Here is a 14,057-nt window from a genome sequence, read left to right on the forward strand (position 1 = left end):
ATGTGGCTAAGTTAATATTAATTAAAACCAAAATAAGATGAGTTTGGCACGTTAACTATATAATATAACCCTGGTGATAATCAATGAAAAAACAATTTTAAAAATACGCAGAAGAGAGGCTGGGGAGATGGATCAGCAGGTAAAGTACTTGTTGAATTAGTATAAGGAGAGATTTGCAGAATTGTGTGGAAACTGGGGGGCAGAACATCCTGCTTGCGATTACAGACAAAGGGAGTGGGTGTGAGGAGGTGGAGAGAGTCAGAGACATAGAATCCCTAGAGCAAGCTGATGAGCAAGACCAGCAGAAATGGAGTCCGCTTTAGCAAGAGTCTGGGCCTCAATGTGTAAGGCAATGCAATCAAGGGAGATGTGATATCAACTTTGGTCTTCTGCATGCATAGCACAGATTAAACAGGAGTCAAAATGGTACTCTTTACAAAACAGAAGAAGTATTGGCAGATTGGGGAAACAAGAGAGATGACAGAATAGAGAAAAACAAACATCAAAGCGGCAGAAAGAGATCTGTATTGTCGGCGATCATAAATGATTAGACTCACAAATTCACAGAAGGATTGGCAGGATGGAAGAAAACTTTGATCGCAGAAGTGCTGTGCACATATTGCCTGCCGGATGAGGGCACCCGCACTAAGGAATGTGGTCCGCTCTGCCTCTTCTTCCAATTCAAAGTTCATCTCTCCCCAGAAAACCACTGGAGATATATATCCAGTGCAATTGACCAAATCTCTGAATGTCCACAGCTTAACCAAATTGCTGTATAACCAACCATCATAATGGGGTACTATAGAATGGTTCTCTTTAAATGTATCAATGTTTGCCTCCTGTCTGGAAGTCTCCACTGTTTGAAGAATATAATTGTATCATCTTCCTAGCTTGCCTCTTTTAACTACGTGAAATGTCCCTGTTTGTAGTCTAGAGTTGTTTTTTTTTTAAAGTTGATTTTGCCTGATATTAAAACAACCACTCAGTTCTCCTGTTGTTACTATTTGTGTGAAATGTATTTTTCCAACCGTGTACTTTCAAGTATACTGACAACAACTGAAACAAGACCAGGAAGAGAAAGAGGTAAATAACTAAAATCTTAAATGAAAGTGGAGAAATTACTACTAGACTTGTGCAAAGAAAGGGTTATGAGAAAGACCTGAAGACAATTAATTGTACAGTGACAGAGCAAATAATAACATAGATAAAATGGAAAAACTCTTAGAAACAAAATTACCAAGACTGACACAAGAAAAAAAGGAAACTATTAAAAGTCTATAATAGCAGAATACTCTGAAATACTAATTAGAAAACTAATCTTCCAATAAATGAACTCCAAGACCAGCTGATGTCGCTGGTGAATTCTACCAATCGCTTGAAGAGGAAGTAACACCAATCCTTCTCAAAGACTTGCCAAAAAATTGAAGATATATTTTATGAGCATTCCTTGACACTAAGGCCAAAAACTAATATACTACATGAAAAGAAGATGACAGACCAGTATTCCTTATGAATATAGACAGGAAAATCCTGAACAAAATACTAGAAAACCAAATCCCACAGCAAACTAAAAGGATTATACACCATGACTAATGGGATTTATGCTAGGAAGGCAAGACTGGTTCAACATGGGAAAACCAATTGATGTAATACATAATATTAATAGGACAAGGAGGGAAAGCCACAGCGTCATCTCAATAGACCCAGGGAGGCATTTAACAAAATTCATTGCATTATCCTTTCTTGATAAAAATTTTTTTTTCAGCAAACTAAGCATCAAAGGCATTTTGTTAGCATGACAAAGGGCATTCATGAGAAACCCATGGCTAACATCATACTCAATAGGGAAAGAATGAGAGCTTTACCCCCAGGGGCAAAACAAAGCAAGGGTGGTGGCTTTCATCTCCACTGTCTAACATTTTACTGGAAGTCCTAGCCAGAGTAATTTGGCAAGAAAAAGAAAAGAAAAGAAGAGAAAAGAAAGGAAAGGAAAAGAAAACAACAGCAACAACAAAGAAAGAAAACTGTCACCCAAGTTTCCAAGGAAGAAGTAAACTATCTACAGTTGCAAGTGACATGATTTATAGACGGAGACTCCCAAGGGCCATGTTACAGATCTACTGGAGCTAACATGTGAACTAACCAAGTTGTAGGGAACGAGGCCAACACAAAATCGTCACTGTTTCTATATACTCTTAAGGAACAACCCAAAAGGAAAAATTTAAATTTTCTACTTAAAATGACTAACAAAACAATTTCATACGTGTATGCATGCCTGCACTGACTCAAGGTTTTGCATTTGCTGAGCATGCACTGTACTGCTGATTTATACTCTTAACCCTAGGAATAAAGAATAAAAAAACTGTATATACTGAGAGAAATTAAAGAGGATTTGACTATTTGGAAAGATACTTTGTACTGCAAAAAAGCTTAATGTTGTCCAGGGAACTATACAGATGTGGAACTCAAATTCCTATGGAGTTAAGTAGGGCTCCAAAGATCCAAAGCAATGTTAAAAAAGAAATTCAGAGTTGATTGTCTCCTATTTCCTGATAAAACTTACTACAAAGCTATAGTAGTCAAAACAGCATGGTGCTGTCATAGGATAGAAAGTAGACATATATTCAGCAGAACTGAAAAGTATAGAAGCAAAACCATACAAATAGGATTGATTAATTTTCAGCAATGATATCATAGTGAGTCAATGGGGAAAGAATAGTATCTTCAAAAGGTAGTGTTCAGCCCTAGTTAGAATGACAATCAAAAAGAGAAACTCTGACAAGTGCTGGCAAAGGTATATACAAAGAAGCCTTTAGGGCTGGTGAGAGGGCTCAGTGAGAAAGCTGATTGCTGCTCCATCCAGAGGTTGATCCGCCCCTCACAGGAAAGTCACAGATAGCAATGCACACCTGTAATCCCAGGGAGGTAGAGACAGGGGGATCCTTGGTGCTTCTGGACAGTCAGTTCAGCAGGATTAGTGAGTTCTAGGTTCACTGAAAGACTTTGCTTACCCCCATCCCCACATACACACAATATAGGGTAAATAGGGGGATGGAGAGATGGCTTAGCAGTGAAGAGCACTGACTGCTGTTCCAAAGAGACTACATTCAGGTCTTAGCACCCACATGGTGGCTCACAACCACCTGCAACAGGAGCAACAGGGGTCTGATGGCCTCTTCTAGTTTCTGTGGGCATCAAGTGTGCATGTAGATATATGTGCAGACAAAACACCCATACATGCAAAAATAATTTTAAAAAATCTTAAGGGCTGGGTGTGGTGACATACACCTTCAATCCCAGCACTTGGGAGGCAGAGGGTCTGAATTCAAGGCCAGCCTGGTCTACAGAAAAAGTTTCAGGACATCTAAGTCTACACAGATTAACTCTGGCTTGAAAACAAAACAAAACAAAATCTTAAAAGAATACAATGGAGGGGCAATGAGCGGGCTCTGAGGTAAGGACACTGTCTGCCAAGCCTGATGAACCTGAATTCAATCTTTCAACCCATAGGTTGTCTTCTGATCAGAGTATTTGTGTACACACCACACACACACACACACACACACACACACACACACACACACACACACACAAAGTGAAGTATGATAAAGGAAGACACTGATGTCAGCCTCTGACTTCTACATACGAACACACACATACACACACACACACACACAAAATAAAAAAGGAAAAAGAAAAATTCTTTTTCCTTTAATCAACATACTATTGATGAAACTGTAAATTAAACTAGTTATTAAAGAAGAGATTACAGAGATTTCTCAAAAAATTAAGAATAGTGTCACATACTTGTGATCTCAGGGGAGGCTGAGGCAGGAAGATTACAAATTTAAGGCCAGTCTGGGCTAAATTTAAAGGTCAGGCTGGCTTGAACTACTTTCCAAGACCTTATCTCAAAAGATTAAACAGACAAACAAACAAATAAATAAACATATAAATAAGTATAATGTTCCATAGAATCAATCCTACATCCCCAAAGGTGGAAGCAGAATGCCAAATGACTCTAATAAATGGAGTATTTCAGAAAAAAAATCGGGTACACAGAACAGTTGCCAAAGGCAGAGAGTGACAACTGACTAAAGATTGAACAAATTCAGTATTGCACAGAAATATTAGTATTCAGTATTAGACATAGAAAGCCTGCCAAGGTTAACAGCAACACAGGAGAATCTGGGCTGAGGGTGCACTTCAGTTGGAGTGCCTGTCTACTATGCCAGGCTATGTCCCCAATACCACATAACCCGACAGCATGGTACATGCCTATAATCTCAGCTCCCGGGAGGTAGAGACAAGAGGAACCATAACTTCAACATTATCCTTGGCTATATAGCAAATTTAAGGAAAGCCTGGGCTACATGAGACTCTGCCTCAAAACAAACAGATAAGAGAATTCCCAAAATCCAAAGCAAGAGGAAGGGGTTGACATACAGGTAGATATGGCTGCTCTGCTCTGCAGTTCCTTTCCTTTCCTTTCCTTTCCTTTCCTTTCCTTTCCTTTCCTTTCCTTTCCTTTCCTTTCCTTTCCTTTCCTTTCCTTTCCTCTTTCCTTTCCTTTCTTTTCCTTTCCTCTTTCCTTTTTTCCTCTTTCCTTTCCTCTTTCCTTTCTTTTCCTTCCCTTTCCTTCCTCCTTTCCTTTTCTTTCTTTCCTTCCTTCTTTGTCTCTTTCTTCCTCTCTCTCTCTCTCTCTCTCTCTCTCTCTCTCTCTCTCTCTCTCTCTCTCTCAGAACTTTGGCTTTATTTTATGTTCATGAACGTTGGTTTGCATGTAGACAGTCGTGAGCTGCCACATGGGTGCTGGGAACTGACCCTGAATCCTCTGTAAGAACTAAGTGCTCTTAGCTGCTGAGCCATCTCTCTAGACCCTGTGCCTAGGCTGCGTCAGAAAACTGTTAACATGTCGAGATTCATTTAAGAAACAGTCCAAGCGTCAGTCAACAGCACAAAATGTTCAGTGGACTCTGCTAGCAGTTGTGGTTTGCCCAGGAGTTATCTGTATTTTGATGCTAATTCACTGCCCCAAGGACAGCTGCCTAGTCACTACTCAGGAATCAGGTGACTTCACCAGAACCTTCTCCCCACTGAATTTGTAAAATACAGGTGAGGGGCAGGTACAGGACAGAAGGAGGCCTGTCATTGGAGGAGAAGGAAGGATGGGCGGGAGAGAAGTTTGAAGGAAGAGGAGGAGACTGGAACGGAAAGGAGGAGACAGGAGGGAGAGAGAGAGAAGCCGTGACAGGACAATATGGCGGGTGATGTTAAGATTCCATGCTGTACCTTTATAGGTGTTACGAATGTTCTTAAGGGATGGATGGTACTCGGCTTTGTATGTTTAGGTGGGCGATTATATCTTACCAACTTGGGTCAAAGATTATTGTGTTGTGTGTTCTTTTATGTGACGATTTGAGTGTAGCAAAGTGTGTGGCGGCTGGAGACACTGGGCCGCCACGGAGAGTTGGGATGTGTTTCTACCAAGATATCTGGCAGACATCTTGGGGCACTGAGGTGCCGGAGCAAGTGAGGTAAAAGACACCAATACCTTTTTTAATTTTTTATATTTTTACAACATCAGCTAGTGACTTGCTTTACCCTGTAGGGTTTAGAATGAGAGCCAGGGTCACCTGATGGGCAAAATGCTGGTTATGACCAGATGGCTATAGTTGCTTTCTGGTAAATCTCTATAGTGAATGAAGAAAATGCAATGTATATATACACAAGAAAATTGTATCCAACCACAAAAGGATAAAATGCTGCCCTTTCTTTTTTTTTTTTTTTTTTTTTGGCAGCAACACAAACAGAACTGGAGATAATAATGTTAAGTAAAACATGGAATGCCCTGTGGGAGGGGAGGGAGAGTTGGGGGAGGGAGAGAGAGAGAGAGAGAGAGAGAGAGAGAGAGAGAGAGAGAGAGAGAGAGAGGTGACAGCAGTTCCCAGCACTCTGAAGAGCACTAAGGACTGCTGGATTATACCATATAAAGCCATTCACTGTATGTGTACTTGTGGGTTTCCTCTCAATTGTCATTTTTGGTTTATCTTTTTCAGAAATTCAGGGTTATCCTCTGTCTATAAGATCTGTCTTTTATACAAATACAGATCAAAAGCAAATGGATAAGAAAATGGTGTGTTAACTAGAAGACTAGGTGATGACTTGAATATCATGCCTTAGTCAGCGCTACTACTGCAGTGAAGCACCACGACCAGAAACAACCTGGCAGCAAAGGGTTTATTCACCTACAGTTCCATGTAACAGCTGACCTCAAAAGCAGTTCACCCATGGAGGGCTGCTGCTTACTGGCTTGTTCTTCATGGCTTGCTCAGCCAGCTTTCTTATAGAATCCGGGACCACCATCCCAGGTGTGGCCCCACCCCCAATGGGCTGGGTCCTCCCCCATTGATCATCAATTAAGAAAATGCACTACAGGTCCGTTTCTCAGAAAACTGGGAATAGTTCTATCTCAAGACCCAGCTATACCACTCCTGGGCGTACACCCAAAAGATGCTCCACCATCCCACAAGGACACTTGCTCAACTATGCTCATAGCAGCTGGAAACAACCTAGACGTCCTTAACTGAAGAGTGGATAAAGAAAATATGGTACATCTATACAATGGAATACTGTTCAACTATTAAAAACAAAGATATCATGAATTTTGCAGGCAAATGGATGGAACTTGAGAATATCAGCCTGAGTGAGGTAACCCAGACCCAAAAGGACATGCGTGGTATGCTCTCACTTATAAGTGGATATTAGCCATAAAATACAGAATACCCATGCTACACTCCACAGACCCATAGAAGCTAAACAAAAAGAAAGGCCCAAGCAAGGATGCTTGCATCTCGTTTAGAAGGAGGAATAAAATAGGAGGCTGATGGAGGGAGGGATCTGGGTGGGAGAGGGGATGGGGAAGGGAATGAGGGGAGGTTTAGGATCAAGTGTGGGGAGGGTTAGGATAGACGGTCATGAGAATGGATGGAAATCTGCAACTGACGGGGTGGGGAGGTGGGGATCATCTCGAGGACCTGCCAGAGATCTGGAATAGGGGGCACCCAAGAATCAATGGGGTGACCTTAGCTGTGCCTCACAGCATTGGGAATATGGAACTTGAAGAGGCCACCTCCTGTAGCCAGGGAGGAACCTCAGTGAAGTGATAGAGACACCAGCCCATCTACAAAACCTTCAACCCAAAACTTATCCTGCCTACAAGAGATTCGGGGACAGGGATTGGAATAGAGACTGAGAGAATGGCCACCCAATAACCAGCCCAACTAGAGACCCATCCCATGGGCAAGCACCAATCCCTGGCACTATTAATGATACTCTGTTATGCTTACAGACAGGAGTCTTGCATGGCTGTCCTCTGAGAGGCTCCATGCAGCTGCTGACTCATGGATGCAGAGCCCCACAGCCAAATAGTAGGGACTCTTATGGAAGAATTGGGGGAAGGGTTGAAGGCCCCGTGTTAAAAAAGAGTATTGCAAATCTGAAAAGTTCAGTGATGAAAGATTTATCAATATACTGTAATGTCAGCATCAAAAGAACTGAAGCAGCTCAGTTAAGTCAATAAATGCATATGTTTTCTATTACAATTTAGCACGCATTGTTTAACAAGTTGTTCACTGACAAGCACTATATTTGTTCCCAATTTTTACTATTACGATATGAATTTGAGTGTGTGCAAAGATACCCTCCCACTGGGCTCTGTTTCCAGCCCTAATGGTTCTCACATACATTAAAATGGCGGTAGCTTCATGAGTCGATGCTTGTTACTGAGTCCTTGAGACCTAGGTGTGAGGGTGACCGCTCCAACCAGGATTAACAGCAAGTGGGAATGGAGTTCATGACATACTAGTCCCTTATCCCTAGGACTTTGTTGTAATGAAAATATTATCATATATATAACTTAATTTATGGTATATGCATTTTTTACATTTCAGTCTCCAAGAAAAATTAAAAGTCATCTATCTATATGAATGTCCAAATTTTCAAGGAAGATTTCATAGTCTGGTTGAAAATTGCGTGCTCTCTCCATCACCTTGCAATTTGAAGAACTGCAGAATCATGAATAATAAAAAAGCACGTTAAAACTTTTCAGCAAATCCAGATGGGTACCGATGTCATTGAGAATTCCTGAGAATCACCTTGGTTGGGGCTTCCGTAGGAGCCTGAATTGATTATCACTCACAGGCCCAGCGTCTCAACTTTAAGTGATAACGGCTGCTGAGATCATATTGGCACCTACATTTACTTTAAGTTTGTACAAGCGTTAAGCCTGTAGTCGGGCAACTGAAAAACACCCAAACTCTAAAGGGTAAACGCCCTGTGATTCATGCTAGCCTTCTGTGTCTGCTGCATCCTAGAGGTCATGGTGAGTCCGGAAGTTGATGGATTGCAAACTGAAAGCCAGCTTGAGCCCTTTCTAGCTGGGAACTTGAAAATCGATTCTGCATTTTGGATTTTAGTTCCTTTTTTGAGAAATGGGGAGGGGGTGTGTTGGATTAGACGGTCACTTTCAATCTCGACCCTGGGATTTTTGAATGTTCTCTCGCGAGATCAGATGATGAAATACCAGATCCTTGGGAGGCATGCTACTCGCCTCACACAGGTAGACGGAAGGTCCTCAGGGCAAGCAGCTCCACGTTGAGTCAGCTGCTTATCATCCCCACCCCTCTCCCTCGAGTTACAGTACGGACACTCAGGGCCACCAGCTGTTTCTCTACAAACTTGCCAAGTCTCCTTTATTTCTTTGTCAGAAGATTCTCCTGCCTTTTTTGGTCTTGAAAACCCATTTTCTTTGTTTCCCCCTTTCAATTCTATATTTCAGGCTTAGAAAAAAAAGTGACCAAGTAGAACAAAAATTTTTGTTGACCTCCTAACCTAGCGTCCTCCCAAATGTCAATTTCTTTCCAGATTCTCCCCGTCTCAGTTCACATGGTAACAATCCAGTTCCAGGCATGATGGCCCTTTATTCCAGGTACTTCTGTGTGCATATCCAAGAGAGAGGAAAAAACAGCAAAGGCATCTTCACCCCACAATGCAAATATGAACACCAGGAGAACAGCATGGATTCAGTACTGTCATCTTGAATCTGGCTAAAGGCTCTAACATCCTGTTTATAGCAAAAGAAAATCCCAGATCACACAATACGTGTTTATTTAATCATGTCTTTCGGGGGCTTTAGTGTAACACAGCTTCTCAGTCTCTGCATGGTGACATTGACACCCACCCCCCACATACCAGCCAAGCAAACACTCTGAGTGGGTTACCTCCCCAGCCCTGACATTGACACTTAGGAAGAGAGTGGCATATTTGGCACAATATTTGACTGTCTTCTCAGGGCTATTTTAAATGATGTGGGAATACCACAGAAGTGAAGAAAAAACACACTGGTCCCCAGCTCCGAAAAAAAAAAAAAAGAAAAAGGTCTCTCTCTCTCTCTCTCTCTCTCCCTCTCTCCTCTCTCTCTCTCTCTCTTCTCTCTCTCTCTCTCTCTCTCCCTCTCTCTCTCCTCCCTCCCTCTCTCTCTCTCTCCCTCTCTCCTCTCTCTCTCTCTTCTCTCTCTCCCTCTCTCTCCTCCCTCTCTCTCTCTCCCTCTCTCTCTCCTCCCTCTCTCCCCCTCTCTCTCTCCCTCTCTCTCTCCCTCTCTCTCCCTCTCTCTCTCTCCCTCTCTCTCTCTCTCCCTCTCTCTCCCTCTCTCCTCCCTCTCTCTCTCCCTCTCTCTCTCCCTCTCTCTCTCCTCCCTCTCTCTCTCTCCCTCTCTCTCTCTCCTCCCTCTCTCTCTCCCTCTCTCTCCTCCCTCTCTCCCTCTCTCTCTCCTCCCTCCCTCTCTCTCTCCCTCTCTCCTCTCTCTCCTCTCTCTCTCTCTCCTCTCTCTCTCCCCCTCTCTCCTCCCTCTCCCTCTCTCTCTCCTCTCTCTCTCTTCTCTCTCTCCCTCTCTCTCTCCTCCCTCTCTCTCTCCCTCTCTCTCTCTCCCTCTCTCTCTCCTCCCTCTCTCCTTCTCTCTCTCCTCCCTCCCTCTCTCTCCTCTCTCTCTCCCTCTCTCCCTCTCTCTCTCCCTCTCTCTCTCTCTCCCCCTCTCTCTCCTCCCTCTCTCTCTCCCTCTCTCTCTCCTCCCTCTCTCCCTCTCTCTCTCCTCCCTCCCTCCCTCTCTCTCTCTCCCTCTCTCCTCTCTCTCCCTCTCTCCTCTCTCTCTCCCTCTCTCCTCTCTCTCTTCTCTCTCTCCCTCTCTCTCTCCTCCCTCTCTCTCCCTCTCTCTCTCCTCCCTCTCTCCCTCTCTCTCTCCTCCCTCCCTCTCTCTCTCCTCTCTCTCTCTCCCTCTCTCTCTCTCCCTCTCTCTCCTCCCTCTCTCTCTCCTCCCTCTCTCCTCTCTCTCTCTCCCTCTCTCTCTCCTCCCTCCCTCTCTCTCTCTCTCTCTCTCTCTCTCTCTCTCTCTCTCTCGTGAAATCCTTTATCCCCCACGTCTACTCTTCCTCCCACTAAGAAGAGGAAGATAGTCACTGTGAGTCACTGGAATCCACACTCTTCATTTCCTCCACACAGCTCCACACACAAGCCCACATTCAGGCACACATGTTTTAATAAGATAGTAAGTGCATAAGGAACTTTGCTCTTCTTTTCCACTTAACTCTATGTCTTGGATCTTCTCATGATTTCTCCAGTGACGGAGCCATTTCTCTTTTAAAGGCAGCATGGGGTCTTGTCATTTTCAATTGTGTGGGCGCATTATCAATTGTTTTGTTCCTTATTCATCAGTATTTTCCATTTTGAAAATCGAAACATTTTGTTGCTTTGTTTGTTTGGTTTTGACCAGGGTTTTTCTGTGTAGCCTTGGCTGTCCTGGAACTCACTGTGTAGACCAGGCTAACCTCAAACTCAGAGATCTGCCTGCCTCTGCCTCCCGAGTGCTGTCATTATAGGCAAGTGCCAGCACCCATCCTAACTGTCACAAACACCTTATTTAGGAAAAATAGATACTTTTTCCCTTGAAACATAAATATAAAAATCAGGAAAATAGCTCGCTTACCACTTACATATTTTCAAACAGCTTTTCCAAAAACTTATTTTCAGTTTTTGTTCCCATGCACTGCATATGACTTCACTTTTCTGACTGTCAGTGGTACTGGATACCTCTTACCATACATACATGCTCTTTTGGATTGCATGTCCTGTGAGTTGCCAGTTAATCCTCTTTCCTTGTGTAATGATAGATTTTGTTTTTCTGACTGACTACTTACTTGTTCAGGATGAGTCCCCCTCTGTGGAGCTTTTCCACAGAGACACAGCAGACAGCGGTGTTCTCCTCTGCTTCCCCACAGCATGGCTTACACGGCACTAATGACCTTGTTGCCTGTAAAAGTTGCCTTGCAGTGTCTGGGGTCCCATTTTCTAACTTTGTGTCTTTGCTCTAGTTTGTGAGGCAGACCAACAGATGAAATAAGAACCTGGTGAAACTTGAAACTTAGGAAAAACTTGAAATATATATACTTGTTCTCTCTCTCTCTCTCTCTCTCTCTCACACACACACACACACACACACACACACACACACACACACACACACACAGGAGAGAGAGAGAGAGAGAGAGAGAGAGAGAGAGAGAGGTTGACAATGGGTATTTTCTTCAGTCTTTTCTATCTGTTTTGAAGATCTGATCTCACTCAGTCCAGAGCTTATCAATTAGCTAGGCTTGCTGGCCAGTGAACTCAGGTCGCCTGCCTATCTTCCCTTCCCCACTCTTCTGCATTCAGCTTTTAGGCATATTGGCGATCTGAACTCAGATCTTCATGCTTGTGTAGTAAGACATCTCAGTCTGAATTTTAACTTTCGTGAATCTTTTTGTGGCCTATTTCTGTAACATGTAAGTTTTTTTTTTGTTTTTTTGAATTTTTTTGTTTTTTGTTTTTTTTGTCTTTGCTTCTTTAGAAGATTTTTTCTTTTCTTTTTTTCAGAACTGGGGACCGAACCCAGGGCCTTGCGCTTGCTTGGCAAGTGTTCTGCCACTGAGCTAAATCCCCAACCCAGAAGATTTATTTTTATTTCTCTGTGTGGGTGTGCCTGTGTGATGTGTATGCAGGCATCTGCGGAAGTCAGAAGAGGGCATCAAATCACAGGCAGCTATTACAGAACTGCTATGTGGCTGCTGGGAACTGAACTCTGGTCCTAGGAAGACCAGCAAGCATTCACCTGCTGAGCCATCTCTTCACTCCCTGCCTTGACTTCTTGGACTTTTCACTTTTGAACAATCCCTTACTTTCTGACAAAGCTATCTAAAAATTGCTTTTTAGTTAAAACATTTTTAATAAATAGTTTGCTTTCTGCAGGCATTGGTTCAACTGATAAACACAAAAAGACAACATCAGAACTTGTACTTTCAGAGTTTTACAACCCAGAGGGGATATAACTATAAGAACAATGTAATACACCCTGAGGGAAATTTATACAATAGGTAGGAAGTCCTCTGGGAAAATAAAACCTATCCTGTATGTATGAATAAGGCTTCTCTGAAGACTTGGGACTTTTTTTATTTATTTATTTTTCTTTTTTCTTTTTCTTTTTTTCGGAGCTGGGGACCGGACCCAGGGCCTTGCACTTGCTAGGTAAGCGCTCTACCACTGAATTAAATCCCCAACCCTGGGACTTTTTTTTTATTATTATTGTTACTATTTAAAAAATTTTTTGGTGTTTTGACCAATCATTTGAAGAAACGTTTTTGTCTGTTTTTTGTTGTTGTTGTTGTTGTTGTTATTGTCTTTTTTCTTTTCTTTAATCAGATATTTTCTTCATTTACATTTCAAATGTTATCCCCTTTCCCAGTTTCCCCTCTGGAAACCCCCCATCCCATCCTGACTTGGGACTTTAACAGAAGAGATGAAGAAAACATTGAATGGACAGAGGGTACTTCACAGGCAGAGAGGGTTGCTATTAAGACTCATCATAGTGTGTTAGCAGCTCAGAATTCAGCATGTTAGTCAATGACCCTCATGCTTTGAACTGATATGAATTTACTTTGGACATATGTGTATACCCATGCATGTAGAGGTCAGAGGATAATCTATGGGAGTCAGTGGGCTCAGTTCCAGAGATCAAACTCAGGTGGTCAGGCTCAGCAGGAAGCGACCTTACCCTTTGAGCTCTCCTTCAGTTCCCCACCTTTTAAGGTTGGCTGCATGACTAATAGTGAGAAGACAGGGCCCAACCATTTAGGGTTATGTTAATTAGCCTTCCAGTCTCAAGAGAAACAATGTAAAGGAGCAGCTCATTTATTCTGGCTTCTCTCCCCCTCCTCCACTTTTAACTCTGTGTGGGTGCCTCTTTACTTGGATGGTAGGTACAGCTCACATTTAGGTCCTGACCCAACTCCCTCCATTCCCTCCTTAGCCCTCGCTGAAAATATGCTCACAGAACACCCAGTGGGATTCACCAGTGCTTTTCAGTTCGATTAAGCTGGCACTCAAGATTGGGCAGTACTCACCGCTTCTGGCAGTTCATCTGAGTCTGTTCCCCGTTTTTTGTAAATAGCCATTAACACTAATAATAAAAATAATCGGGGCTGGGGATTTAGCTGGGGCTGGGGATTTAGCTCAGTGGTAGAGCGCTTACCTAGGAAGCGCAAGGCCCTGGGTTCGGTCCCCAGCTCCGAAAAAAAGAAAAGAAAAAAAAAAAATAATCACTGAGCATGGTGGGACATGCTCACAAGGCAGAGGCAGGCAGATCTCTGAGTTCAAGGCCTGCCTGGTCTATGGAGAGTTCCAGAACAGCCAGGACTACATAGTAGAGAAAGCTCGTCTCAAACAATCAAACACAAATAATGATAAAAATCAGGTTTGTTTGTTTGTTTACGTGAGGTTAGGTTGCGCACCAACTTGTAATCCCAGTACTTGAGTTCAAGGCTGGACTGAGCTTTGTCGTGGGACCCTGTCCAAAAAACTAACAAGCTAACAACCTCGATGGTTGCTGAAATGCAAAAGGAGAGATAAAACAATGTCTTTAGGAAATATAATGTGGCACAGGGGTACCTGGCAGGTACATGGTTCTGCCAAGT

Source organism: Rattus norvegicus, chromosome 5 (assembly GCF_036323735.1).
Source record: "Rattus norvegicus strain BN/NHsdMcwi chromosome 5, GRCr8, whole genome shotgun sequence".
In the NCBI taxonomy this organism is placed as follows: Eukaryota; Metazoa; Chordata; class Mammalia; order Rodentia; family Muridae; genus Rattus; species Rattus norvegicus.